The sequence below is a fragment of the Scatophagus argus genome, chromosome 8 (assembly GCF_020382885.2).
Source record: "Scatophagus argus isolate fScaArg1 chromosome 8, fScaArg1.pri, whole genome shotgun sequence".
Classification (NCBI taxonomy): Eukaryota; Metazoa; Chordata; class Actinopteri; family Scatophagidae; genus Scatophagus; species Scatophagus argus.
In genome coordinates this window covers 8,961,299-8,986,631 of record NC_058500.1, presented here as the reverse complement: position 1 = coordinate 8,986,631, position 25,333 = coordinate 8,961,299, and the positions used below count along the sequence as shown (strand labels likewise).

At 39.7% G+C, this 25,333-nt stretch overlaps 1 protein-coding gene across 1 annotated transcript in view; it reads left to right on the top strand.

Annotated features, from left to right (window-relative positions):
* The first annotated feature begins 6,032 nt into the window (after positions 1 to 6,032).
* The window catches only part of LOC124063738 (prickle-like protein 2), a 33,656-nt gene continuing 14,355 nt past the window's right edge, over positions 6,033 to 25,333 (top strand). The window contains exon 1 of the mRNA XM_046397695.1: positions 6,033 to 6,298. The gene's annotated coding sequence lies outside the window, so the exon portion shown is untranslated. The remainder of the gene's footprint in view (positions 6,299 to 25,333) is intronic.

Sequence of the window (25,333 nt, the reverse complement as noted above, 5' to 3'; positions counted from 1 at the left end):
AGATTGGGGAAAATGACCCTATTTATGAAATGTTTCATCTTCAAAAATACAAAATGACAGTAGAAAGACAACTACTTAGTTACTTTGCAACATTTAGCACTGTAAATAGCCAAATCCCTGCAGCCTGAGAGTAATTAGATGTAGCTTCAATTTTATATTATTCCATGCACTACCGCTTACCTCATCAAACAGGCTGGAAAATCTACTTCAGCTGTGTCTCAAATAGTGTAAACTGTAGCAGAACCGTTTCATTGGAGGTTAGATTTCAGTAAAGAGGTTGATTGTTCCAGAACAAAAAAAAAGAAAAACACATATTTTTGTCGGCTGAAAGTAGGCTTGGTAATTGGAAAAGGGGCACTGGGACATAATCAGTCAATCCCAGTCCTGGTATGGCTTGTTAATATTCACACATTGGTTGCATGAAATAGCACTACCTGGAAATGGCGATGTTTTGTTTAGATGGAGAAGGTCATCTATAAAAAGCAGAGCCTAACAAAACTGAGCACAACATGTGCCTCAGACCACATTTCTACAACAGAATGTGTTTTCACCCAGAGGAAATAAGTATTTTTCATCTTTGTCTTTGTGTATGTTGTGTTCTCAGTTTTTTCAGGGAATGAGATGGCAGTTCTTTCACCCTTTTAACATGTGTGAATTGTATCTGGTCTCAAATGAATAGCTGCATTTTCACAGAGGCAGTGACGTGCAGTCAGAGGAGGCAGTGCCTCACCAAAGCTAAAAAGAAATGTTAAGATTACATGATAATTATATTTGTAATCATTTCTTCACATTCGTAATTTTATTAATCATTTAATTCCAGATTGTTTGTCTCTGGATCACGCACTCCAGCGAAACTATTCAGAACAGCTGTTTTAAAAGTTTAGCATAAGTATAGATTCTTTTGCAACTTTCACTGCTTGCTCCAGAAAACTACCTTTCCTAAGAATCAGGTAAGTCAATCAGGTACCTCTGATGTCATCATTAAGTGCAACACTTTACTTGACTGACAATATAAGTGTACATTTTATGTCTGCTGCAGATGATTTAAACCAGCATACACAACACTTACACATTACCTCTTATAAAACTGATAAGACGAGCATGTTGGTAAACAGTTGCTTGTTCACACATCCAGCAGATACTGAGCAACATTACCATGCATTTGCAGTGGTGCATCCACCTGATTAAAAAATAAAAAAAAAATAAAATAAAATAAAAAATAAAATATGTTTCAACTTCAAAACAGGCTTTACTTTGAGAGACATTAACATGTCTTTTCACTGTTTTATCATTTAACAAAAGAAGACAAACACGAAGGTGTATAAGAACAATCTTCTTAATGTTCTTAAAGTTATGATGAATAAGTGCCAATTCAGAGAGCCAACATATGAATGAAAGCTGCACAGCTAGACCCACAAACATGTTGTGGGACTTGTGATTGGTCTCATAATGGTCTCACAAACTTTAAGCCAAGTACGTTTGATTTATTCCCAATACAAACATATATTTAGTTTAAAGGTAGTCAGTGGTCATTGTGTTGATATGACAAGGCCTTTGTTTTGAAGAGAGTGCGGACATCAGTCCTTCTTGTCACAATGACAGTGACGAATGAGAGTCTTGCTTATCAGGCCGTAGAACTGGCTGTGTGATCAAATCAAAGGGCAAGCGGGATGACACAGAGTCTAATAGAGGCAACACATCACTGTCATCGTCGTTCTCTCTCTTCTTCATTGACCTCATCACCTCAGTAACACGAGTCACCCAGCATAATGGCTCATTAGTCTATTAAAGTGTAAATAATTTTCTCACCGTGCAGCTGAGTCACAGCTGCAGATTCAGCCAAGTGAACTAAATACAGTAGATATTTTTATAAGTAGTATAAGTTTTATAAGTTGGACCCCTGTGTAAAATGTAAATGAAAACAGAATGCAGTCTTTTGCAAAGAACTGTGTGTACTAACACCATCACCAGCATCAAATTCAGAAATAAGTTAACAATGAGATGAGGAGGTAAAATATAAAATATTTTTGTCTTTGTACTGTTTGACTGTATGTCAGAAAGGATCAGCAAATTATTACATTCTGTTTTTATTTATGTTTCTGTTACACACGCAAGCACACACACACACAGTTATTCCTCTTTAAAAGGAGAGCCTTTAGGGTTGGGGCCTGCCCTCTTTGTCATTCGCCTGACACGGCACAGTGATGGAGGAGATAAAACTCCCATGTGTCTTACTCACAGTCCCCCAGAGCAAAGACTTTCTTCAGTAACTGAAATGGAGTACTGCAGGACGGCAGTCCCCCCACTCTCAGAGCATTTAACATCAGTATGCTGGTGGTGGTCCTCAAGGGAGCCGAGGAAGTGCGGTGTGGGTGAAAACATGACAGAGACACAGACGGAGTGAAACATAGACAGAGGGAGAGAGAGAAGTCCCAAATGTGGTGTGAGCGCCTTGACAAACTGATACTGGTGGCGATAGGGCCACGTTTCCCCCTTTTGTCTCCCTAACTGTCTAATCAAGCAAAGGCTAAAAGCCCCTCCAAAAAAAGACACTCCTGAGGGTCAGATTTCACCTTATCTGGTCATTAGCCTCACTTTGACACTCAGTAATGACTGATATCCTTTTAATGTCATCTTAGTCACATAGAAACGTGACATTAACAGGAGAAAGGGTAACAAGTCATTGAAAAGATGCAGGTTGGGCCACGATATGGTGTGAAAAAGTAGCCAAGCTAAATGAAATGATTTTGCTATTGTAGGTACACAACGGCCACTAACGAAAACATTTTTGTGAATAATAATGTTAAAAGGAAAAGGCTAAAACTCCCTGCTTCTGTCTTGTATTCGGGTTTTTTCTCCTCCTCATATCTTGGATGATACAAAGTGTTTATTTACTTTCCAGAAGTTGTTCAAATATGTCACAGATCAGAGAAACATAATTTCATCAGTAACACAACCAGCACTGAACAGATCCTCAGGGTGCACGGCAGCACACAGTCTTGTAACCGAATGCCAACATCAGACGGCTCTGTATTTTCATTCTTCAGATTTTGCCTGTAGTCCACACAAAATTTGAAGTCGATCCATTTCTTCCACCACAGTTATTCAATCCCCATAATCATTTTATTGTCTTAAAACTTCCTACTTTCTAAATAAAGTTTTCTCATTCTTACTGTTTATTCCGCTCCTTTAGAGTATTCACTCATTCCAAATAGTTTTACCAAAATGAAGTCATTTTCCCATCCCTAACGGATAATGGAAATTTGAGGAGAAAAAAATGGCATGTTAGGAATGAGTACAACTCAGCTGTATAATCATCAGCATATTCTATTATTTGCATCTGATGGCAGAACCTATTTTCACCCTGCAGCAGAAATTTGTGGAGAGGAAATGAACCCTGAAAGCTACACTGCAGCTTTCCTTTGAATCTTGTCGAAAAGGTTCCCTTTCTTCTTCTCACACGTTTCCCTCCTTTTCTCAGATAATCGGTGATCGATCTCCGTTACTTCACTGTCCCTCTGTTTACCTTCCCTGTATTTCCTCACTTTCACATCCTTTGGCACAAATCATTTCTCCTGCTGTACCAAAGATAACACAAATTCATTTGGATGTGTGACCCTGTCAGTAGACAACCACAGTGTGGGGTCTACAGTTGTCAAAACAATTTTTGACAGTTATTGAGTTATATTTATTATATTATGTGCCCTTACTTCTCAGATGTCTAGAAGTATGGTACCAAATTAAATCTAATCTTGGACATAAGTGCTCTTCACGGTTAATTTTCAGGCTAGCCCGTGAAAATAACTCAATTATTCAGCAAGTGGGGTGTCGATTAACATTAATAAAAACATTTGAAGATTTCAGATTGAACATCCATCAGTATTTTCCAATTCTTTATAATGACTTATCTTGCAAGTTTTCCTGAGTAAACAAAATAAATCTAGACTCGTCAGGAGAGGGGCTGATGATACACAGTTTTGAGGTGGTCTTGTGGACATTATAAGACAAGACAAGATAAGATAAGATAACCTAAGCTAAGATAAGATAAGCTAAGCTAAGATAAGATAAGATAAGATAAAATAACCTAAGCTAAGATAAGATAAGATAAGATAAGATAAGCTAAGATAAAATAAGATAAGACTGGGCTTTATTATTCCCACAGTGGGGAAATTCTCGTTATCACAGCAGCACATGGATAGCAAAATAAAAGTGCAGTATTAAGCGTTCTAATGATTTGTAACGTTTCAGTTTTAAAATGTTCCAGTTTTCTGAATATGCATTTGAAGACTACAGGTTTGAAAATTAAAAAAAACATCTGGGGGTTTGGGGATAGAGGAAAGTCAGCTTCTTCACTACTAGGCAGACTTCTGTAGCCCACTCATCATCTCCACCTGGGGCTAGGAGCTCATGGTTACATTAGACAATACTAGCATAACGCATAACACATAACACATCTGCATCTTCAACCATCTGGTAGTGTTGTTGCCAGTATATCTTTGGCTCTGCTTCATCAGTTCTAATAGTTTTTTTTTTAAATTACTTTCCACTGTGAGTCTGACAACGATGCAATGTTAAATCAGAGCATCACTTTCAGTCATGTATTTAATAAGGTCTAGTAAGTGTTTGTTTCAGTATGTACTGTCACATATTAATGTATGAATGTATTTGAGGGTGTTTGATCAATGTTTAAAGGTTGTTTACTAGCAGGGGAACAACCTTTAAACATAGTTCCCAAAGTCAGAGTGAGTCAAAAAGACTCACAAAAGGCCTTCTACTTAAAGATACAGTATATGCTAAATAGAATTCTGACTCATCATACAGTATTGCTAAAAATAGCAGAAAGGGAACAATGTTCTCTCGCCCAAAAGTGCCACTCCAATCGTAATTCACTTGAACAATAAAAGGTGCCTGTCATTATTGAAACATTAAGCATTAACAATTAAAACAACCGATGCTGTCGTTCCTCTCTGAGGACTTCTGTCTACAAGTTTTGTGCCTGTACCCTTGTTCATTTGATTTTCCAAAACTGAGAACAACTCAGTCATTTGTACTGATGATTCATCCAGCCCTGCTCTAACTGCCGGTCACCGAGCATTATCTGTACAGAAAATGTACAGGAACTTCACTACACAGAAGGGCACTTGCTATGACAGGCAATATTCTCCACAGATTAGTTCATGGTTACAGATTACACATCGCAGTACCAGTGTAATGTCTTTGTACCCCGGATTAGTAATTGACCATAATTTTTCCAGGTCAGACTTTATTATACTCAAACGTGGCTGCACCCTTGATAGAATGAATCATGTTGTACAGTGAGTCACACCTTACAAGTGATGCAGAGATGAACCGTGTGCTTCTATAACTATACATTAACTTCCCACTTTGTGCCATTTTTTGTTTGTTTGTTTTACGCAGGGTTGTAAGGAGAAGCAGTACTCCTTGCCTAATGGTTTCTGTGATGCAGTGTTTTCTTTTTGTCTCATAAATGTCCTTGATGCTCCCCATCCAGAGCAAAGTATGTCAAGTCCTTCCAGAACAATTCTCCATTCCATTTCCATCTCCTGAAAACAGGAGTGCATAAATACTCCTGTTATTCTAATCGGGGGGCTGTGAGCCACCGTACGATTGGCTGATCACTGATGACTCATTTCAACAGGCTGGTGTGGGGCTGGCATGAAGAGGGTGGGTGGATGGGTGGGTAGGCGGTGGTGGTGGAAGTGGGGAGCAGGAGGCGGTAGTAAAGCTCTCTCTCCCACAGCTTGCACGCCCGTGCGCATTGTTGCTGCCAGAGCACACTGTTTTGCCACACAGAAACACACACCATAAATACTTGCAAAGGGAGTCAACTTAATCCATACATACTTTCTTGCTGTTTTTCCTCTTCAAGGTTGCCTGTAGCCAGACTTGAGGAGAGACACAGAGCCTGGAGGAGAAGGAGAGGGAAGGGAGGGGGGAGAGAGAGAGAGACAGATACATAGATAGAGAGATAGAGAGAGAGAGAGAGAGAGAGAGACAGAGACTTGTGCTGATCACAGAGTCTGCAGCTCCCCAGCCTTCCCTCTGTTGCTGCTGCTGCTACAGTACGTGCGAAAGGCGGAGAGGGAGAGGCAGCAGAGGCAGAGCTGGTGTTTGTCTCTGAGACTCGGAGGGAAGAGGACAGCGCTGTGAGCTGTGCGGTGCAGTCAGTCCTCTGGCATGTGTCTGGTGTGACTGACACGGTCCAGTCCCTGCGTACCTCTGCTCGCTGTCTGAGCTGCCTAGCGCACCAGGACTCTGACACCAGCCACACAAACAGGTGAGTGTCAACAGCCTCATGATGAGCTGCTCTCAGCTGCGTACGGCGCCAATTTGACTTGACACTTTGATATGAGTATTAATGCAATTTTCACTGATGAACGTGTTTTTGCGTGTGTGTGTGCTATATTTACAACAAGAATGTGTTGATTTATCGAGTATTGATTTTGGAAAGTTCGAAGAAATGTGTGTGCGTGTGTGTGTGTGTGTGACGGGTGTTTTTTTTACATGTATGTTTGCATGTGTGAAGGCTTGTTTGCCTCTTGACTGACAAGTGAAAAAGACCACTGGGCAAAGCACTGCCTTGATTTCAGAGGGGAAACCGTCTGATTTCATCCCCGTTTCCCAATGTGTAAATCCATGTGTCAGTGACAGAGAAAGTGGGTGGAGTGGGAACCGTTTCAGCTCCGCTACTGTTTTCTCGGGCTTGTTTAGAAACAGAGAGGAAAAAAAAAACACAATGAAGACATCTAAGATGCTGTGCTTTGGGCGGACGACAGCATTTAACAGTATGCAGATTGTGCACACATTTGGGGTTTCAGTGTGTGTGGATGCAACAATTTATCGACAACTGTCAGGAAAATCTGCAGGTGTTTGCGTTTCAGATTTACACTGCTTTTCTTGAGCTTAGTGTGAGCCTTTTGTCTCAACTGCGCAAGAGAGAGCTACTGCGTCCAAGCCTAGTTTTTGTTGCACTGACAGGAAGCGATTACCGCAAGATTGTAAAAACATCCTCAGTCTAATCCATTACATGATAAGGTTTTTAACATACTGGCATGATTTCAAAAACCGAGTTGACATCAAATCAATGACCTGTCCATTGAACAAGATTGTGTGTGGCTCTTTTTTCCCTGTAATCTGACATGCAAAAAGGCACTGTGCTGTTACTTTGGCATTAAGTTTTAATACAGAACGGTAGATTTTGTTGCACATTTTTGACAACACATCTAAAAGTGATGTCACAGTCTTAATTTGTCGTATCTGATCAGATGGCTTTGGCCATGACTGAGCTCGAACTTCATCATTTTTATTTTATGATGCGAAGCCATCTTCTCATCTCTCCTCCATGTTAGTACATCACACTTGTCACTTGTACTGTTGCATCCTGGAATGTAATTTGTGTGTGATGGCAGCTCACAAGTGTTTACCACAGGGAATCAGCAGGTTGGTCCACAATAATTTCCTCCACTTGCACAACTTGTTGAATCAAATTCAGTTCTTTTGAAGTTGTGTCTGAGAAGTAAGTCTTAATGTGCCGTGACTTACTTCGAGCCTGTATGATTTGAGTACAGAAAGGACAGAGAAATACGAGGCTTTGAATGGCACCATATGGCTGAATGAGATTTCACAGAGACACATTGTCAGTGTCTAAATGGTTTAAACCCCTGAGCCATGACCGTGATCTGGGCTGCCACTGAGAGTGAAAAAATCCCCTCAGTGTTTGTCTCTTTTACTGTGGATGCTGCTGTTGTTGCCTCTGACTGTCAACCTGTCACTGTGATGTTGAGGAATCAAACCCAGCTCCCCATTGACCCTGCCACAACCCTTTATCACCCACATCCATCCCCACATCCATCCATCCATCCATCCATCCATCCATCCATCCATCCATCCATCTATCCATCCATCCATCCCTTCTCCCACTGGGTTTCAAATGTTTGTCTTTTCACTTTCACCGAGCACCTCCCTCCACCCCCCTCCGCTCTGGTCGCCACAGAAACGGCTGATTCAGGAAGGGTGGGCGGGTGTCTCAGAGCTCTTGCTGTCTGCCCCATGCGGTGCTTTCACAGTACATTTCTGCTTCTGTGCTGCTTTTATGGCCCTGATATGCTGACAGTTCAGGTGGCTCAGTTTGATGTTATACAATCGTATCAACCACACAAAGGCTGTTTGTTCAATTCCCTCAAAGGGCATGTACAGTATTTAGAGATGCATTGCCATTCATGTTCAGTTTTTCCTCTAACAACACTACAAATGCAGCAAACCTCTTTATCGCCTGCCGACAAATCACTGGTGCCGGAAGATATTTTTTACAGGTTTACTTTGTTGAATATGCACATATATTACGTATGTTTCAGGCGTAAATGTCCGTCTCTTTACTGGTGTAATAATTAAGTGCTGAGCTGATTTCAGGCCTATTTGCTAAAACATATATGACTCCTGGGTCGGAGTCACACTGTGGGTGTTTAGAGACTACACTGAGATGATTAATAATAAAATATACCATGACCAAGTCATTTAATAATAGATTACTATGACCTTTGCCTTACATAAGGTCGATGAGGCAGAGTGAGAGCTATGGCGTACAAGGTGGAAATAAATAGACGGCACTGAAAAGAAAATTCTTAGATAAATTACCCCCTTCTAAACCATGTATTACAGTAGACCTCCCACTCAAAAAATAGTGGGCGCCAGATAAAAGATTTCCATCTGTAATTACAGATGAATTCATCAGAAGTGCCTTTTTTGTTTTTGTGCTGTGCTGTTATCCATTTTGTTGCATTTTTAGGATAGCTCTGGTTTCCATGGTGATAGTTTGTACAGTAGCTTAAAACACACGTCTTTTAGAAAGGCTTCTGAACAGGAAATGAAACCTGCGATGCACCACAGTCAATTCCAAGGAGGACCCCGTGAGTTCGTCCTGCTGTGCCTGATTAAATTAAAATGGGAATTTGTATTCGCTGAGGAGGTAACAGTGAAGACCAGCCTTGTCTAAATTGTTGCGCTCCCTGAAAAATCAGGTTTTTGACGTTTTTGTGTTTATTGTAAATATTCACAGTCACAATCACAATCACAGAGTCACAGTCTTTCTACAGCTCTGACAAATTAGCAAAAAGTTATTTACAGTTATTATTATTACCTGATTATTCTTTAAACATGTATGAAGACTAGTGAGTCTAATCACTGTTGATATTAACTTTGCTCAAACATTTTTTCCATCTCATTTTGATGAAAATGTTTCATGTTCTGTGTATCCTTTTTCATATTTGAGAAGAAAACAATATAAATATATGCAGGCTGCAGGGGTTTTTCCACCCTGCAGTGTTCAGCCAATACAGTCAGTGGTGACGCAGCCAGAGACTCACACAGTACACTGCAGGCTTGTCACAAGACACAGCCAGAACAAAGAGCATACACACTGTCATCTAAGAGAAAAACACGACATGGATGACAACACAGGAGCAGCTTTTTCATAACACATTGCACAACTGTGCATTGTAACATACAATAAGGCGCCACTTTTTAAGGACACTGTCACTGCCACTGTGGCATTGGACGCCTCAGGTTGGACAATTTTAGATCACTTTGATGTCTGTGTACTTTTTCTCTCTTTCATGGTGAACATGTGAGGTTCAAATATGTGAGGAGGAGTTCACAGATGACGTCAACTGTAACATCAAGTGTTTTGGTGTTATATATGTAACCGCAGCCTCACTTGACGGTTCACCAAACCCATAACTAAACCACAAAGGTAAGTTTATAAAAAAGGAATCAGACACTTGACTTGATCATCATGAAAATGTAGACTAAAGCCAATGTATTTATGCACCCCAGCAAAACTAGTGATCGCTGATTAATTATTTAAGCAATTTTTCGAGCAAGAATGAAACATCTGGTGACTCCAACTTCTGAAATGTAAGGATTTGCTGCTCTTCTTTGTCATGATACATGTCATGTCATGATTGTAAATGAAGAGACTTTTGGTTTTGGACTGCTGGTTCGACAAAAGAAACAATCAAATCCCTTTGGCTCTGGGAAACTGTGATCAACATTTTTCATATTGTTTTTCTTTCGGACATATCATAGATTAAACAATGATTTATGATTATAATTGTTAGTTTCATCTATAGTAATAGGATAATGAGTAATGATACACATTGTATGTTTACAATGTGTTTAAGAAAGACTGCACAACATGAAATCTTTACATATCTCAGCCCTCTTTTCACAAGATGCTGTAGCTGGAGTGTGAAGCTTTCACTTTGAGGTGTTAGAACATAGTTTTAAAGATGTAAACCCTGAGTGTAAAGTTTTACAAGTTTCCAACAGGTGCCAACTCGGCCTGTTGCCCCACAGAAATAGCATAATAAAACATCTGAAAAGTTACGGTAAAAACACAGAGAAAAGGCAGACACAGTTTTGAAAGTGAAAAGACCTATTAACTGGTCTGAAAACAGGAAGTAATATTGAGCAATAACTAAAATAGTAAACGTCTGCAATAATAATCCTAGAACAATGAAACAAATTTTTAATTCCACAGTTTTTGAAGGCCCTTCCCATGTTAGAAGCCTGCACCTCTGTGCTCCACCTTGAGAAGGGGAAAGGTTCTGCTCCAGGAGCTAAAAGATAAAAAGCAAAGTTTAAGAAGCTTATTTGTCTCTAGAGGGCAACATGCAACCCTTTAAAATCACTGATGCTACAACATAGATGGATGCAGTAATGAATGTGAATCACAGTGGGCAAAATAAAACTATCAGAGAAAGATCTATTGTAAGAGGGCAAGCATCAACCTGATTCACCTGCAAAATACAGAAGCATAATCATGCATAATAACGGTAAAACAAAGCTGTCTGAGACTTTAGCATCTGGATAAATCCCCAGCAAAACACACAGAGACAAAGAGGCAAAGATGTGGCTTGTTCTCCCCCTGAAATGGACAGCAATAAAAATTGTCTTGGGTGCAGTATGTCTGGTGATAATCTATATTTTTTTTACTCTCAGGAAATCCCATGAAAAGACTGAGAGCAACAATGAATTGACCCCACTTGTACAACCCTGATTACAAATGAAGATGGCTGGGACACCATGGCAAACATAAATTTTGCAGTTTTTTTTCTGAAATATACTCCACTGAAAACAGTAAGAAAAGACAGTATGTTTGATGTTTTACTCCCATCAGCTTCACTGAATTTTGGAAATATGTGCTTAAGACCGAGAAAGTTATGGAAGGCTCTAAAAAAAACAGCTTGAAACACTTACAATTAAACTGGTTCACTGCTGACAGGTGATAGTGTCATGATGGTTCAAAAGGCTCATTTTTCCACAAGCAATGATGGGGTGACATTCACAGCTTTGTGAAACACCTAATTGTGCGAAAGATACAACTACACTGCCTCTGGCAAACTTTGGCTGGTCCATTCGCAAATTACTGCATTATGTTTTAATTTATGTTTTACACAACCACCCATGAATATGGGGCAGTGTACTTTATTTAAGACATGCCCACCTGCTACTGTAAATACTCACTACCCAACGTGCAGCTGGCTCTCCAGCTAACACGTTATTTACTCCCCTCTGATTACCTCAACGTTTACTAAAAACTACAGTGGCCATGTTGTTCTAAGAAACTGTGCAGCCTTCTTCAAAAACAAAATAAAACAATTATACACTGATGAATTTTTCTACTCCTGCTGCAATAACCAGTGCTGCCACCAACAAGAAAATCATAAATTAGTGCGACTAACATATTCCAGTCTTTTAATAGAATTTCTTGACAGTAACAAAAAGAATATTGCTAGGCTTAACCTTTAAAATCCATGATTAAAAACCCTTGGTTTCTATAAGAAACCTGCATCTGACTTTAATAATGATGAAAGTCTAGTTATTCAATAAAACCCAAGGCTTGTATCTCTCACAAATAAAACCACTGGTCTTCATGTCTGCGCTGAGAAAACACAGTTCAAGGCTGACAACATGCTCACTGAAAGTACAACTTCATCACATCACATGTATACAGACGTATTATTAGATATTTTTCATTTTGCTGATGCAACTTTGGACAATTTCAAAGGTAAATTTTTGCAGTGGGATTTTGATACTCGTGTAGGGAGATTAATGATTATTGAGTGTTTCCTCCTGTATTCACTTTTTTCTTACCGCACTCAGCTACCACCGGGATTGATTTTTCCAATAAGCTGGTTTACCCTGGCTGGAGAAGGATTGGGAAATGATTGGAATATCTCAAAAATCTTGATACAGGGCATTAATGCAGATAAGTTCTTTGGTAATCTTGGCTGTGAATCAGTGAAACATGAGTGAATATTTGCTGCCCACAAGCTGAAAGGAACATAATCATCTTAAGATTCAGTGATTTGGTTTAATTTCCACATGGAGTTAAAGGTGAATATTTGGCCTCCAATTGGTGGTTTCCACAGTCAAGCTGCACTTGAATGTATCTTGAAGTGTATCCTGGAAACATCATATTAAAGCTCCTTAAATGGTTAGAACAAACCAATCATTAACTTGCTCATTAAAGCTTATTGTAGTGCTGAGACCGCTGTGACTCGATCATAGCAAACTTCTGTAATTATTCCCAAAGCCGACTCGTGGTCCTGCCTACAACAATTTTCAGGACTCATTAACGCCAATCGACTGACTCACTTTGGTTCTTTAAAGATTCCTCAGCTCTTAGTGTCGGGGTGTTTCTGCACTAACCTCACTGTTCTAGCCAAGAATCCCCATCTGGACCCGCTCTTCTGCCATCTGCTCCTCTGCTCTCCCATTGGCCAGTCCCTTTGACAGCTGTGAGGCCTCCAGTTCAAAATGGCCCCCCGCACAATTTTGTCGGATGAAAAGGAGAAAGGAGGTGGATTGAAAGAATAGAGGAGGAGGCTACAGAGGCAGAGACAGCCATAAAGCTCCGGGCTTGATTCACCACAGTGTGTTTCTCTTTAGTGCCATGGCACCGTGCCTCTCAGCAGTTTCCACCTTATCTTTGTGTATCCCAGAAAGTGCTGACTGTCTTACGACAGGGATCACTAAGAGACCAATATGCAGTTTATGCTTAGTCAGAGAAAGACAGTTTCCCCTAAATTAAAAGTTGCATCCAGAGAGGAGTTGAGAGAAAGAAAGACACGGACAAATGGAGGCTGCTGTCATGTTGCAGTTGTATGGAATATCGGCGGAAGAGAGTGACAGCAGAAAGTAAATTTTGCTGCTGCTGCTGCTGGTGTTGATTGTGGTGTTAGTTTGGGCTCACTAACTGATGGATATGAAAAAAGTTAACTCTAGGGGAATCATCAGTGGTGCTGCTGTGCCCCGAGGTTTACTATTCACTTTATTCTCATACTAATGGCATCATTACTGGGCTTCTGAAATAGCATTTTACTACTCACCAGAATATGTGCACATGCACACGCACACACACAGAAGTAATGCATCACCCAACACACACAAAAAAACTAGTTGCATACAAATATAGATAATAAATAAACAAATATATGCTTTATATATACTTCATCAGAGAATGTAAGAAATATCATTATAGATGAATATCATTATTATAATATTATCATATCTAGACAGCAGCGATGATATGAAGGATGGGTGAACAAGCACAACATCTCACATATCACAGCTCTGTCTTTATACAGTGATAGCACATTAAGAAGCTTGTTCTGTATCATTTTGTTGTCCTGGGGCTTTTTGATCATATACTGGAACGTTCTACAATAACGGACCTTTTATTTCTCTGTAAATTTATGGCTACATCTTTTTATTAATTTGGTGGTTTTATGTATCCACAGTGTAAATAATGATCACAAAAAAATTAAGCATATAATTACCATACATCCCAAGCACATTTAGATCTTTCTCAGAATCCAAATGCTAAATAAATGTGGAAAGTTGATACCTTTCAACTGATTAGCCAAGCATTCACATTTTGAAAGCATTCAGGCAACACAAGGTTTGTCTAACTTGAGCCAGTGTCTGACCTGCACTGTCGCCTCATGAGGTGCAAAGTGTTATTACGAGGTCAGGCCAGAGGATGGACCAATCTGCAATGTTCTTAATGCAAAGCGCAGCACATTCAAGAAATACAACTTTTTCAAGAATGTGAAGGATGTGACTAAATTTTCAACTGGCTCTTATAATGTATGCAGTATTTTTTCAGATAATATTTAATCGTATCAATTAAACTGTATACTTATGAGTGTTTTCTTCCTTGTAGGTTAGTAGAATATCAGGTCAGGACAAAGAGAAATGAAAGGACAAGGATGTATAAATAAACAGTTGGACAGACCCCATATCACCCTACTGTCCTGGATTCAAACCCTGCAGGGACCTTTTTCTATGTGTATCATATCCCTGTGTCTCTCATATTTCCAGTTGCTCTTCACTTTTAGCTATCATAAATGCAAAACCTTTTAACACAACTGAGATAAAGGTTTATGATTTCACAGTAGACAAGGTCTATTCTTTTGTTAAATATCCATCCAGTCTTTTTCTCAGCTCAGTCTGTCTACCCAGTCGTCTCTTCCTCCTCAGGAACGTCAGGAGTGTTATTTGAGGTACAGCATTTGTTTTTAAACCCGTTTAAAAAATTGACCTGTTGATGACAGTAGATGAAAAGTTAAAGGACCACCAAAATTATTAGAATTCATCATTATTAGAATTCATCCTGAGGGGATGAATATCTGTAATAAATATCACAGAAATCACCCAGTAGCAGTTGAGCTTTTCACTCCAAAACCACAACCTCATAATGGCACTAGAGAAAAAGTCAGAGGATCACAAAAGTTAATTCGAAGCATCCTTTTGGGACCATGGATCTCTGGACATTTCATAACAATCCATCCCGTAGATTCAGGCCAGATCAAAGCATCCAACAGACAAAACAGACATTGTCATCCCTGGGGTACTGCCACCCCAAAATCATCTGTTTTGAGTCATAGGCAATGCTATTCATAATTTAAACTGATTTTAATTTAAATTGTCTGACAAGATAATTTATGTTCTGTATGTAAATGGAAAATTGCCACTACTATCTGGAGATGATGTAGTAAAAGGAAACAGTGCCTGACTGATCCATCTTCCACTATCATGACTGCAGACCTTAATCTTCGGAGCTCTGCGTCACTCGAAACAATTTTGACGAGATAAGAATGTGACGCTGGCAAAGCTGTTAACTATTACATCTTTGTGAATGCCACACACACACACACTCACTCAGATACTTCTAACCAACAGATTCTCTCCATTGCTGCACCACCTGCCTCTCATCAACCCCCTCATTGAGCAGAGTAAGATCACTGTTAATCCACTTGTCTCAGCCCATGGCGTGCCACCAGCGCTCCCACTGCAGGACTCAGCTGTTCCCTTAGGGCTTCCTGGAAGCCAAGAATATAGAAAGGTGCTCACAGCCTACACTCTCCCTTTATGCTTCCCTCTCTCTCACACACACACTTTTTTCTCTCTTTTATACACACTTGCATCTCTGCTCTTTGCCAATTTAGTATTTATTACTTATTGTTTTTCTTCTGTAGTGGACAAGACTAGTGGACTCCAGTTCATTTACTCAAGAACTGCAAGTACAATTTTGTACCCATCTTGAGTCTCTCAGTTCATGCCACCTTCCACTTCTACTTCGGCTTAGAGGGAATTAAGCCAGTGGTTCCTAACCTTTCTTGGATTATGGCCCCTTACAAAATGTCAGTATCTTTTCATGGTTCAGATGTGTATGAGTTGACGGCAATTCCACCAAAGAGAAATTTCCCCCCTTAACTTCTCACATAGCTTAACTGAAAGCCCAGGTAAGTAAAACTGTCCAATATTTCACAAAAAAGCAAATATTAGAAGAAAGATATTAGAAAGAAGATGATTTCCCAACCAACTACATATTAAGTGTTAAAACTAGCTCCACCTTGACCATAATGCTTAACATTGATGAATTAGTACTAACAGCCTAATCATGTTATATGTAATAATATATAAATCACAGTGGCCATTTCTGCAGAGTGAGTACTTTTATTTTAATACTTTACGATTTTTTTTTTTGACATTTACTTGTACTTTTACATCATTTTATTGGTACTTTTTGTTCCACCATTGAAAATGTCTAGGTCTAATTTGAGGTGGCGACCAATGCATGAAACTTTCCTGTGCTGTGGACCTATCCTGCTGTGTGCTCACTCAGTCCTGTGGCACAGCAAATCATGCCCCCCTCATTTCGGAGTTGATTTCTAGTTGTCTACTTCCATTGCTCCCCGCCAGCTCTCTAAATGTCTCTCTGAGTATTTGTGATTGCTTTCTTCCATCAGTGGTAGCTCCTAAAGACTGCCCTCTAACCCGATGGGGCGGGTTCACAAATGTAGGGGAGTTGTGGTAGTGTGTAGTTGGAGCTATTTGGGCTGCAAAGTTTCCGAGAGGACGGGGAGATCCAGTACCAAGGAGATAATCAAATATGAATTTTAAGCTAATGATTTTTCCAACAGTGGGGACCACGCCCCCCCCCCCCCCTCCCTTGAGCTCACAGTGTCATGCACAGTCTGCACAGAGGCAAGCCCTAAATCATCCAATAATGGCTTTGGAGAAGCTGAGTACCTCTTACTCTTTTAATAGGTGTGATTTAATAGCACTTGTTAATCCATACCTAAACAAAAATTTCCATTTTGTGTGTAGTCTTATAGGCTTCACTGAACAGATGTTAAACTAGAGTCACTGCCTTTGGACAAGAGCTTCATTGTTAAAAAACAATTAGGGGATAATGAATCTCAATGAGCTCAGATATTAAACCTTCACATATGAATTCATTAGTTGTCTTAGTTGGATTATTGTGTCTTTAACTACTAAGGGAATTTGTTAGCCGATCCACATTGTTTCCTGATAAGAAACTGTTGAGTCCTAAAGTGTTTTCTAATTCCAACAAGAGCAGGGAATTGTATGTGTAAACTTTCATTTTTTTAAATGAATTTACCTTTAAAATGTCAGATATTAACATCTCAACCTCTTGTGACACAGAAACATTTATAATTACTTTTAAAATCTATGAGACTGGTAGAAAGTGATAGTGAAGTATTTCTTGACTTTAAAGTACCCCTTAAGGTAGTCTGGCTACTGTTAGACCTGTGTTAGACCTCATTCTGTCTTTGACCCCAGACAGACTGACAACCTTGAAGCTGCAGTTAAATTTGAAACATGGCAACTTCCAGTCTGATTGGTCTCCATTTGTAATTCAGTCAGAAACAGAGATTTGTCCTTTGGACTCCTTGTCTCCTCACCTCCATTGTTATCCTTTTATGCTTTTCGTGTTGCTCCACATAATCGCCATCTCACTTTCTTTCTTTTATCTCGCAAGTTATTATTCCAATATCTACCATCTATTAGTTAGTCATTTTTTCCCCTCTTTTTAGCTTGGAAGCAGCTCTTGGGTATCATAATTGCTCTTCTTATCCCACCTCAGCTCAGCCCAACTCTCTCTCACACAAACACACACATACGAGTGCACACACACACACGCACACGCACACGCACACGCACACGCGCACACACACACACACACACACACACACACACACAGAGTGTTCATCCCTGTGCTGTAACCCATTTAGGTGCGACATCTTGTCATTGCCCTTCAGCTGCACAGACTCATCGCTAATGGCCACCAGGTTTTTCTAATTAGTTAATTATGTTTTGTGATAAAGTCCACAGCTTTGAGCTGTTAGCTGAATGGCTTTTAGGATAGTGGTAACTGATCACTTCTGTACAGATCAAAAAATTACTTTTTTTTCTTTCTTTTTTTCTTCTTCTTTTTTATTGTTGCATCATGACCATCTATTATGCTCAACTGCATCCTTCATTCAGACCTACAGACAAGCTAATGTTGTTGTCTTGGTGAACTCCAGTGAACTTTTCTGCAGCATCCCATTGCAGTGTGGCTGAGGTCAGGGGCCAGTAAAAAAATAAAGGCACTATCAGAGATAACAGTGGCTCCCACTGGTCCATATGTAATCGCCTTCAGTCATGAATGTGTAAGTGATTCACAGATTTGCAAGTGCAGATGTAGCACCTGCAGCAGCCTCAGCTTGTCACATACACATACAGAAGTATTTTTTCAGAATCTTTGTCTGACTTTGACTTGATCTGCTGAGATCTGATCAATTTGTCCCATCTCATTGTCTGCCTCTATAGTACTGTCACAGTCAATTTATATTTCTTTGTTCGCTTTGGAACGACTCTGGCGTGAGTCACTGCGTGTCCATTGTTGTTTCATTGCAGTACAAAGGCACTAGTGTTCAAAAAAAAGCTACAACAATGACAGAGGGTGTCAGATGAATCAGGCCTTCAGTGGCTACTCCATCCACTGGGTTGGTACACAAATTTTCATAGTCGGTATTTGGATTCCTATCTCCAAACCCAAGACTTTAGTGGCAAACAGATGGATTTTTCACTAGGGATAATTTTTCGATGCAAACTGAGCTACCTGTGCCTTCGGTTTACAGAATAATGGTTTGTGGTGCTGAAGGAATATTTAAAACAATGCTCTCTGGTGTATCACCCATACTTTACTTTACTTTTTACTTTATCATTACGTTGCCCATACTAGTAACTCGTCACAGCTGCGCTTTAAAGAGAAAGCAATCTGGAAACAAGGGTTCACAGAACTCATCTCCAAACTGAACATCAAAAAACACATCTCTTTCATATGCACAGCACTTACACATGCATGAAGAGCAGTAAACACTTCCCATATGGCAGCATCCCGACATTTGTCAGCCCTTTTGCTTTGTTTAATAAGAAATGTTTGTGCCCGGTTCACTGCCAGCAAAGAAATAGAGAGAGATTTATAAGATTATTTCTCGAGAGAGAAGTGCTGAGTTTGTGAAATTCATATAGTGCTGTAACGTCACAAGTTGGGATCAGTCATAGATGTCAAAAAAGAAAAAGACATTAGACTTTCTTAACTTAGCTTTAAATAAATTACGTCTTTTATAATTCATCACAGTGGGAGTGTGTGGAAACTGCTGGTTCGTGCATATGCTTGCCATTGTCAGTCCAGGACCTAAACCAAGAGTGCGGCTGTAGGTTGCATCACAACACTGATGTAATTGTATACTTGCCAAAATGAACTATAATTATATCAGCTTATTTTACCAAGTTCCTCTCAGGATCACAGAGTATTTGTACTGCAGTGTGCCATGTACCATGTGTACCATGCTAGCTGCTCATATGCCATAAGCTAATAAAGCTTAAAATGATGCAATATTATTGAGCTGCAGAATTTATCAGCGAAAGAGACTGTCCTAGGTAAAGCATTAGCACCAGTCATCTCAGCAAGTTTTCCAAAATGACAATGACAATTTAGCTAAAGGAATTCTGACAGGAGGACAATGTCAGAGGATGTTATTATTGAGCGACAAAGTTTGCATAGAAAAGCAGTTGGGTGGTTGTATTCAGCAAAATATTAAACTTTAAACACGGAAAACTGCTGTTCATTTCCTCTTGGTTTCTTTTCACCATTACTGCATAACCTTAAACACATATTTAGTGTTGTAATCATAATGGCTAAGGTACCCTGCCTTTAGCAAAGTACTCAGCTTCTATAAACCTTGCCAAGTTGTTTTACACATAAACGTGACCAAATCTTAACCAAACATAAAAATCATAAAAGGTATTTATTTTTCAACAGTGAATTCTTGAGGTGTGAGATCAACAATCCTATTGCACAAACCAGTGATGTAATTTGTTATTTAATTTGGAAAACTCCTTCCAATGGAGTATTTAAGTATGAGAAGTGACCTTATTTGGTGGTTTCTTTGTAGCAATCTCGTTACTCATAACTTATTCACCTGGTTTTTGAGCCATTGCATAACTCAAAAGTTGCATAATAACATATAGCATGACTCTTCACCACAGCTTAAACTGCAAAATAAAGTGCTTTGATTCAGCCATAAAACACAGCAGACTTCCCCAGGGCCATAACCCTGGAATCCATTGAAGTAATGGAGCAATCTGCCGAAACAACAAGCAATTTAAGGGGGTTCTGGTCCTTTTTCCGTCACAGCATCAAGACAACTTAGGGATATGCCTGACCTGTAACACTACACTAAGGCTTTCAGGGCTTTTACTGTTAAAGTGTTGTTGCATCACAGGGAAATGGCTCAGCTATATGTGTTCCACTCCTCTCTGCCATGATGTTTCATGTGAAGAGTGGGAGGACGTGTAAAAATGCATAGCAACAGACTCTTTCTCTCCTGCTCTCTCTCTCTCACACATACTCACACAGGCACATTAACACACACACACGCACATGCACAGGCAAATAAATACACGCCTGCACAGGTACAGTACACATGTAAACCCTCTGCCCCAAAACACAAAGCTCAGTGGAATAATAATGGCCCCATATTAAAGATTAAACCCTCAGGCGTATGATGTAAATGGTATCACACGACAGGAATTAGCCTCAGTTTGTGAATCACCAGCAGCAGTTGAGGGAGGACATGCGCCACTGCCCGCCCAGCTGCACTCCTCGCACAGGTCATGAGCTCGGTCTGGAAACTGATCTTCCGTTTGCATGCGTGAGCGTTGCCATTTCAGACGGCATCCTGAGAGGAAGCTTGATACTGCTGTCATCATACCTGATCATGCCTGTCTGTCACATCATTTGGTAAAATTGCAAAAAAGATGGGGGCACAGGAACGCAGGCAGTATCCATTTCCCTTGCTGAGATGCAGGATGGTGCATGTGCAGCGGTGTGGAGTGCGATTTGCCTGTTGAAACCCTGCAATTCTATTTCAGGCCATCCCACACACAGTGGGAGAGGAGCAGAAATGTGTCACCCTTTAATTACAGGTTTTCAGATCCTTGTGAAATTTTGTGCATCTGTAGGTAAGAGAGTCCTACTTTAGATTTCAGGAACACACCTCCAGCAATTAGCACATCAGGGACATGAATAGTAGATTCTGTGAGTGTGTGTGTGTGTGTGTGTGTGTGTGTGTGTTTGTGTGTGTGTGTGTGTGTGTGTGTGTATGTGTATAGGGGAGGGTCACTATGCGCTTTAATTTGTTGGATTTAAGCATTTCGGGTTTATTTCTCTGTTCTTTTAGGATCCACACTTTCAGCACATGAAAATTATGTCCTTCTAGCTTTTGTCGGCAAATTGGAGTGTGTGTCATGTTCCCAATTATATCACCAAGTATTGTCACCCAGTCTGAGCTTTTCTCAGTCTGTACTTGCCAGCTGAACTGCAGAGCTTTATTCCTGCAGGGTCAACTCCTTTCAATTAATTTCTTGTTAGTCCTGATCCAAATAAGCTGCAGTAAGAATTTAATCCTCATAACTGGATTATGAGCTGATTGGCACTACATGAAAGCTGTTTGTTCTTGAAATTAAGGGTTACATAATTCTGGATTTGATAGTGTATTGACAGCCAATCAGAATCAATCAGTTAACAAACAGTTTTGTTGTTAAAATCAGAATAATTTTGTCACTGAAAAGAGGCACATTTTTAGCTTCCAATAAGAGGTGAGATTTAACAGTTAAATCTGTTTGGCTGTTTTTATGAGTGTCCTTGGTAATGATTTTCCACACAGACCACAGACAGACACTGAAAACACTAACACACACGCACATTCCCTTCTGTGTGCATTAAGATTAAGAATAAAATGGAGGAATGAAGGACACTGAACTTACTTGAAAGACTGCACTTTCAAAATAAATTTCTCCTTCCTTATCCTCAGTGATAACTTGTGCAGCCTCTTGCTCTGTTACCATGCTATTTTTGAGTTGTCTCCTTTCATTACACAAGTGCTTATCAGAGAGTTGGGTCAAGGGTTACCGTATTTATTCAACCAGCCTGACTCCATGGTGACCAGCTCCCGCGCCATTATATGGAAGATTACTGGCGCTCTGGCGTACTCCTCCTGCAGCATGAAATAATTCCTGCTGTCATTGGAGAACAGGCTAGAAAGGCTGGATGTTTGACAGTTGGGAGGGGTGTGTGTGTGCTGGCAGTTTATTGTATGTGTGTTTGTTTCCCTTTATTATTAATCAGAGATAACCGAGTTCAGCAGGGGAGGGGAAAAAGGCCAAGGGTTGACATTTTGGGCTGTTGTAAGTTCAGTAGGGAGGCTCACACACCAGTGTTACTGGAGCAGTAGGTTACTGTTTCAGTCCTGCCCACAGTGCTTTGTTGTGTCACTGTGAATCTGTGAAAACACATTTGAATTTTTGTGAAAGGCCATCACACCTCGGTTGATTTTAACAGGAATAACGTCCATCTTTTTAACATCAAGATTTGTCAGCCCACGTTTCTGTTTGTCGCAGTCCAGAATGTCGGTGCAAACTACACCTGCTGAACCATTAGAAAAAGCATTTGCATCAGGAAACCTGCTGAGGTGAAGAGGACAAAGCAAGATTTCATCCATCTGTTGTCCTGTAAAATTGATTATATCAGACGATTATGTAAGTGAGGAATGAGATGAGCCAACAAATTAGTTTCAGTGTGGCACTGGGAGCCAACATGAAGGAATCCTAATCTAAGTGGATGAAACCAGTATTAATATATGGATATCAATGAAAATAGAAAGGCACATAGACATATCATTACTTTAAAAAGTGCTTGAAGAATGATTAGTATATACAGTAAGTGGCACAAAATACTGAAAGAGTAAAGAGAGAAACACTAGAAAGATAACTTCAACTAAAAACTAACATTGCAGAATGTAAGCAGCTAATGATCTATTATGTACTGATTTTTATGCAGTACTCCCAATTATGCATTTTGATTCCATACATGGGACAATCCATTACAGGACACCAAATGTAAATTCGTTCATCTTTTAACGCAACACTGAAGGCTGTTCATCCAAAACATTTGCATTTTAATGCTTCAGTGATTGACCTTTATCTTTGTTGCCTCCTGTATCTGTCATATTTCTCCCAGGGGTTTGTGGTTGAATTGTTTGATGCCTTGCAGTGGAGGACTGAGGGCGAACTAAACCACTACCACTTCTTTAACATTAGCAGCACATGCTCAACCACAACACACACATACAAAGACGCAGACTGAGCAGAAAATATATAAAAATGTAAAAATGAAATGTAGAAAATGTACTGTACTCTGATTTTGACGGAGTTTTTGGGAATGTGATGCTATGGCGTAGTGCCGCCATTACCAATGGAGAGAAGTGATTAACGAATGAGTTTGAACATGCTGCACGTGATTTCAGTCAGTTCAGGCACATGGCAAATAGTTAAACAGCACTCACAAATCCTGAACAGTTGTTTTTGCTACATTACTGCAGCCTGAGTTCACAACAGGCAAAGGATGATTAATTGCTGTGTGCTGGAATAATAATTCCACACAGCGTCTGTTTACAATGAAATAATTGCCTACATACAGCACTGAGATTAGCTGACAACCAAGAACCTGTTGAGATGATTAGTGTCCTCTTTTGTTTGGCTTTTGTGTGTTAAAGGATATGCAGGAGTGAATACAATCTTCTGCTGTTTATCAGACTGAAGCCTGTCCCATTTGGTCTAATTTAATTAAAAAAAATTCAAAGTACTAGTTGACATTGCTGATTGCACATGTCCATGTCTGCTTTATCTCCATGTTTGTGTGGTCTTAAAGGGGCATGTTGTAAATATTAAGAACCAGGGATTTTGTCAACCAAGAAAATGCTAATTCCTGCAGGCTTATTGTATTGTGGTAATACATAAGTAGATTAAAAGTAAGCTTTGCATTATTTTTGCTGTCATGGGGAGCCTGTAGTTAATTTTGATTGGTATCGCTCTGAGTGTGAAGCTTTAATAGAGTCTTGGTCAGGCTCTGTGCTTTAGCCGAGCACCTACTCTCATGTCAGCTTTTACATAAATAAGAGCTTTTTCTCTCCATCATTCCCTCTCCTCTTTCTCTCATGCACACCCACACAGAGCCTGTCAGAGGCACATGAGGATGGGAGGAGGAAGGAGGGAGGCGGGTGAGGCATGACACGTGAAAAAGGAAAAGCGTTGCTCTTAACACTGCATCTACAGCCCTCTATCTATTGTTTCTCAGTGTTTTTTCTCTCTCCTTCTGTTTCCAGATACCGTGTCTATTCAAGAGTATTTTCTCCTGCTGAAATTCATATGCAGAGCCTCATCTCTTTGTTCTCAAAATTACCCAATTACCCAAGATCTTCTCTCCTCTGGCACAGAGATGTTGATTAATCTCAGTTAATTTGTGTGTAAATTAAGACACTGCTAATTGGATCTCACTGAAAGAGAGGAAAATTATGGAAAAACTAAATCCAGATTCTGTGATGGTTTAAGATCTGCAAAACATGTTATGCCTACAGCATGTGTATTATCCATTATGTAACACTGCCGTAGTGTGTAAGAAAAGAATCACTCTTCCCTACAAAGACGGTGCTCGAAAGCAAAATATATTACAGGTCTCTCTCTGCTTGTACTTTATTGTTGAATCAATACAATCATGCATTTCTTCAGACACTATACAGTAAATGAATGTTGTTCAAGACTTTTCACACCAATCGGTTGCCACAGCAACTTGCTGTGTTTTTCCAACTGGTCTACAGTTGGCTGACTGCTGCCTCACTCTGGTACAGTTTGGATGAGTTCTTCTGTCTCCTATTTACTGTACCTGATTAAAACAGTAAGCAGCAATGTCAAATAAGTAACAAGCTGCTATTTAACTATACATATTCCCAAACTATATTTGTGGTGTCCAGTTATTCTGAAAGATCTACAAGCTTCAAGGGTTCAAACTGGTGAGACTGTGTGCACATTTAAACGAGTCAAAGCCACTCTTTACTTGACTTTAAAGGACCTTTTTATTTTACTTTTACTCTTCTTGATTGGTGTCAAAAAGGCCAAAAGAAATCTACTTTGACTTGTATTTTGAGACAATGAAACACTGAAACATATGATTACACACTTATTTTAAACCTGCAACGAAAACTGGTTAGATGATCGTATGAATATGAATGCAGGCTGTGTAACAGCACTACGTTTTTGTCTATCCAGTCCAGGCAATATTCATGATTTACTCTAGTAATTGTGGTGCAGTTATTCCTGCCTACAATATACCCCACAGAGAGAGGTTATCATTCCTCTTCACATCACTGTTAGAATTTTTTTGAAAAAGCATTTGGAGTCATAAAATCCAAGAAGAAGATTTTTTTTCCTCCTGAGAGAAATGTCAAATATTGACATCTGAGCCACAAAGTGGCACCCAGAAAGTGGCTTTGGTATCAATGATGCTAATTAGGATGTCATTGTGGTTTTAAAGGTCAAATATTGAATAAAAACT